The sequence below is a fragment of the Danio rerio genome, chromosome 8, assembly GCF_049306965.1.
Source record: "Danio rerio strain Tuebingen ecotype United States chromosome 8, GRCz12tu, whole genome shotgun sequence".
Taxonomy (NCBI): Eukaryota; Metazoa; Chordata; class Actinopteri; order Cypriniformes; family Danionidae; genus Danio; species Danio rerio.
In genome coordinates, this window is record NC_133183.1 from 44,606,173 (window position 1) to 44,612,500 (window position 6,328).

Consider the following 6,328-nt stretch of genomic DNA (forward strand, 5'->3'; position numbering starts at 1 on the left):
TGTACCTACCCTCGGTCAATGACCTGGACTAAAAAAAAAAAAAAAAAGGAAGAAAAAAAAATCTCAGAAGATTATGATCTCTAAACCTCCCATGCAGCTCAAAGCGATAATAAACAGCATTATGTCAGGGGGAAGATGAGTTTTCCTAAAGAGTAATACCAGATTGTGGTTGTAAGACAAATGGAGCTGCTCAGACTCTCTAAAACAAATAAATGTTGGAATGAAGAGGATTTAAGATTCCTCTAAGGGTATGGATGCCCACAACCACACTGTTACAGATGTGCATTAGATATGTCCTATAAACAAAGTCTTATTTGTTTGATTTTTGCTAAGATAAAAGTAGATTTAAACAACAAAAAAAAAACATTTTAAGGTCAGTATTATTAGCCCCTTTAAGCATTTTTATTGTCCACAGAACAAACCACTGTAATACAATGACTTGCCTAATTACCCTAACTTGCCTAGGTAACCTAGTTAACCTGGTTAAGCCTTTAAATTAGACTTTAACCTAAATAATAGTTTCTGGAAAAAATATTTAGGAAAATATTATGTACTACCATCATGGCAAAGATAAAATAAATCAGTTATTAGAAATTATGTTTTAGATAGAAGCATTTTTAAAGAAAAAAGAAAATATAAATAGCTATATCTGAGCAATAAAAAAAAAAACTGAAATATATTTCCTTAAAATGATAACACATGTTTGATAACTGTTTGATATAATAAGTTGAACATATACTGACATATAGCTGACAAAAGTCTTGTTGTCAATCCCAGTTTTAGAAGCAACACATAATAAATTGGCTTCTAGTTGATCATTTGGAAAAGTGGAAGAAGGTAGATTTTCTGATTAATCATGTGTTGAACTGCATCCCAATCATCACAAATACTGCAGAAGACCTATTGGAACCTGCATGAACCCGAGATTCTCACAGAAATCAGTCAAGTTTGGTAAAGGAAAAATCATTGGGGTTACATTCAGTATGTTGGCATGTGAGAGATCTGCAGAGTGAATGGCAGCATCAACAGCCTGAGGTATCAAGACATTTGTGCTGCCCATTACACTACAAACCACAGGAGAGGGCAAATTCTACAGCAGATAGCGCTCCTCGTCGTACTTCAGCCTCCACATCAAAGTTCCTGAAAGCAAAAACGATCAATGCTGCAGGATTGGCCAGTCTAGTCCCCAGAAATGGACATTAATGAGCATGTCTCGGGTATGAAGGAGGAGGCATGAAGATGAATCCAAAGAATCTTGATAAACTCTGGGAGTCTGGCAAGAATGCTTTATTTGTCATACCAGATGACTATTGATAGGTTATTTGAGTCATTGCAGAGATGGATGCTGTTGTATGAACACTATCATTTGTTTAATTTGCATTATGCACACTATTGCAGTCAGAAACATCATATCAGAGCAAACTACAATTAAAATAAACCCTCCTTTTCGATACCAACTTCACAATACTTGCATCCATTGGAGTTTTGAGTTTCTGTTTGAATTTCCTTGCAGAATGTCAGAATGGCCCCTCAGAGCTGCTGTTTTGACTCTATCTGCCTCCCACCCTCATCTTTTGCTTGAAGATGCCTCAAAGTTTCTCAATATGGTTGAGGTCAATAGAGGATGGTGGCCACACTCTCCTGTTATGCTCATAGCAGCCAATTGAGGCATTCATTGCAGTATGATATGGTTCATTGTCATGCAAGAAGATATTTTTGCTATTGAAGGCAGTGTTCTTCTATTTTTACCATGAAAAAAATAGTCAGTCAGAAATAAACACACTTTGCAAAGGTCATTTTATACCTTCAGGGACTGTAAAGAGGCCTACTAGCCCTCCACTAATGATTCTGGCCCAAAACATGACTATGCCACATCCTTGCTGACATTGCAGCCTTCTTGGAAGATGGGGGCCCTCCACCCACAACTCCATCTATCTGGACTATCTAGCATTGCATACTATTAATCTGTAAACAACAAGTTTATGAGCCTACTGCAACATTTTCTGCATGTGAGCATCAAATAGTTTTGCACAACTGCAAGCCTCGGAAGAATCTTACACTCCTTCAATTACCTGTTTACTGCTTTTCATTGTTTTCTTTATACAATGAATTTGTCTGGCAGAAATCTTGCTTATTCTACCTAATATTTTTCATCTAATGTTTTTGCAATGCCTTACAGTGCACTAGTTGGCACTTCTCGCGTAGGAGACTTTTTTTTCCCTTTTTTTCTTCCCCATATTGTGTGAAACCTGTAGCCTGCTTAATAATGTGGAATGTTCTTCTTATGATGAGTTTAGACTGCAAGTGTGAGCGGCGCATGAGCAGAACATCAGCACAACTACAGCGTAACTGCAGCTGCTGATTCTTGAGAGCATTCATACCGGAGAACTTTGTAGAGTGTGACAGCCACAGTGGCTCCAAAACATGAAGGATTTTGTACACCAGTCCTACAAACCTTTTTTTTATTTTGAGTTTTCCATATTGTCCCGACTTTTCCAGATTTGGGGTTGTAATTTGGAACACAGTTTAATTATTCTTGTGGTATTTTATGGCAAACACCAGGGGTGTCCAAACTTGGTCCTGGAGGATTGGTGCCCTGCATAGTTTAGCTCCAATTTCCTTTAACACACCTGCTTGGAGCTTTCTAACATACCTTGAAAGAGCTTGATTTGCTGGTTCAGGTGTGTTTAATTGGGATTGTAACTAAAATATGCATGACACGGGCCCTCCAGGACTGAGTTTGGGCAGCATAGGCAACCCATTCTCACCCCGAAAGTGTCAAAATCTGAAGTATGGTAAAGCACCTTGCGCGTCAGTATAAGGATGCCGAAGGTGCCCCTTGGCATCACTTTACCGATGCAAAAGGAATTCCATTGCTTTCAATGGGTTGCCTCAGGTGTCATATGGAGACATACAAAGCCTCGCATAAGCCAATAGATGTCAACGTAATATTTTAAACCAGGTTTACAACTATTATTGCAGTTTTTTTTTTTTTTTTGAAAATATGTGATTTTGTTAAAGAAAAGCGTCTGTAAATAGGGTCGAGACAACTGTAAATAAGAATATACCTCGGTCAACATGACTTCCATTCCATGGTCAGTTTACATCGCTCAGCTATTGGTCAAAATGCATCACCGGTGAGTTTACCGTTGAGTTCAACTATGCAGCGATATGTGGTAGGTTAATGCAGCATAATGTTTTTTTTTTTTATTATTATTATTATTAGAGATTAGTAAATATGTTATCATTTACTTTATATTTAATAAGTGACATTGTATTCGATTAGGCAGTTTATGGTAATTATGCCTAATAAAACTAATTAATTATTTTTTATTGTTTTACTTTAAAAATATTACATTTAAAGTACTTAGTTTAAAAAATATTTTTAGCTGATCTTTTTATTATTAAATTATTCATTGGAGTTGGGGTCATTGTATGTCGCAATCTCTTTTTTTTTTACAGGCTATAATCGCAATACCAAGGTTCATTGCGATCCCAAGGTCCACTGCGCTTTTCCACTCGGTAGGTAAAAAGTAAACAAATAAAGACAATTTGTTGATTTAGATTAGGGGTTTGTTTAAAACCTTTATAAAAGCAGGATGGCTATCTCCTGATGCAGACTTGATGTAAATAAAGCATGTACTAGCAATGTTTTCTAGTTACATCCAAGTTCATTTATTAAAAAAAAAATATATATATTTTTCCCACATATAGTCGTGCATAGCTCAGAACAATATAGTTATACATTTGAAGATGAGGAACAGTTTTACCAGATTGTTGTTGTTTTCCAAAATAGTAATCGTCTAAAATCTAAATAAGTTATCATTTTTATTGCAATAAATATTACCTCTAATAATACAATTTTATTCATAACTGCATCAATATTAAAGCAAATATATATATATATATATATATATATATATATATATATATATATATATATATATATACTGTATATACATATGTATGTATATACACTCACACACACAATTGAAGTCAGAATTATTATCCCTCTTTTGAATTTTTTTTCTCTTTTTTAAATATTTTTAAACAATTTTTATTTTTTAAACACCATTTTAAGGTCAAAAGTATTAGCCCCTTTACGCTAATCTTTTTTTCGATAGTCTACAGAACAAACCATCGTTAAACAATGACTTGCCTAATTACCCTAACCTGCCTAGTTAACCTAATTAACCTAGTTAAGCCAATAAATGTCACTTTAAGCTGTATAGAAGTGTCTTGAAAAATGTCTAGAAAAATATTATTTACTTTTATCATGGCAAAGATAATATAAATCAGTTATTAGAATTGAGTTATTAAAACTATAATGTTTAGAAATGTGTTTAAAAAATATCTCCATTAAACAGAAATTGAGAAATAAAATAAACAGGGGGGTGAATAATTCAGGGGGCTAATATATATATATATATATATATATATATATATATATATATATATATATGTGTGTGTGTGTGTGTGTGTGTGTGTGTGTGTGTGTGTGTGTGTGTGTGTGTGTGTGTGTGTGTGTGTGTGTGTGTGTGTATACGGGTGTAAACTATAGGGTGTTTAGATATGAATATTTTTTTCTTTGCTCTTTTCAGGTTCTTCAAATTACTTTAAAACCCAATTTCCCAATATTTTAATAAGCAAAAGGTAAAGGCACTTTTTCAACCATTGTCGATATTGTTAAATTGCACTTGTCCCACTCTATCTCTATTAAAACATTTTATTTGTTTGATTAATCCTTGTTTCTTTCAGTCAGTTTTTGCCTATCACCATGAGTGACTCAGAACTCCAAGAGCAACTTATGAACCTTGATACCTTGATATTGATCAAGATGTCAATTATAAGCTTTATTCTTGATGACAACTTTGTGATCTGCAGAAAGCACCACAAGTAAAAACAACTGAACCGAGAGTATGTTGGAGAAAGAGGCAGACACATTTGTTCTGGGTGTTGATAGTGGCCAACCTTTTTTTTCTTTTTCATAAAGTATTTTGTTTTGTCTGATTTGTATGACAACTTATTGACAACCACATTGGAGTCCAGGAAATTAGCCCTACATCTGTCCTGCTTCCACACAAGATATACTGCAAATTTAAGTAGATGTGAACCATAAGCATTAGCATTTAAAGAATGCACTAGGTACTTTAAACGGTACGTGTTGAAACCTAATTAACAAGAAAACAGCTCCTTGATGTTCACCTTGTAAAATTAGTTTAGAAGATATAAACTGTCATGTACTTGTTCTTGACAGGAGGATTTGTGGACTACATTAACTAATGACACTACCTGGAAAGCATTGCGAAAAGCTGTCTAAAGTTCCAGCACCTTCTTTAAGCCCTTCATTTTGGTGTTCCATGCCAAAGAACTTTTAATGTGAGATAGGTGAACTATATGATTATCTTAAACTTTAAAAACTACTTTGATTCTAGCTGAAATAAAACAAATAAGACTTTCTCCAGAAAAAAATAAAAAATAAATAAATAAGTATATATATATATATATATATATATATATATATATATATATATATATATATATATATATATAATCAGACATATCAGAAAATGTCCTTGAAAAAAAAATCTTAAAAAAATAAAGGGGTTTAATAATTCTGATTTCAACTGTACACTTTTTAGAGATTGGATCATCAATCATAGATTTATATCTGTATCACCACCAGAAGTATCTAAAAAAGTATAGCAATTTTGACTACATTTTAACAATAATAATAGGGTACTGAATTGTCAAATGAAGATGAATTAAAATGAATGATGAAGAAGAGGCTATGGCCATCTTTAAAAGAATTTTTCACTTCAAGAATAAAAAAAATACTTCTATTTTTTTCTAATATATTTCTTTCATTCTTCAGTCAAAAAGACAATGGTGGTCAAATGTTTTAATTTCTAAACTTTAAACAATTCCAGCTGAGATATAAGGGCAAATGCAGCTAGACAGTCTACAACAAAATATATAAATATTGTATATTTTCAATGATTTAATTAATTGCCAGACAGGCTTTTTGACTGAGCAGTGTGTGTGTGTCTGTGTGGATCTCTTTTTGCATAATCCCTTATTCCTACTCCAATTAATGTAGGTATATCATCTAATACATGGAGTAAAAAGTCAAGACATTTAGACAAATTGTCAACTCTTATTTTATTATTTACTAAAGAAAGAAAAAAACTTCTTGAATTACAAGTGAGTTATTGCATTTGGCACATGTGTACTGAAGCGAAAGCATTGCATTCATTTCCTTAACCAAGTATAAACATTTAGATAATAAAATGTATGAACATTTCCCGTAATTGGCTTAAAATAGCAT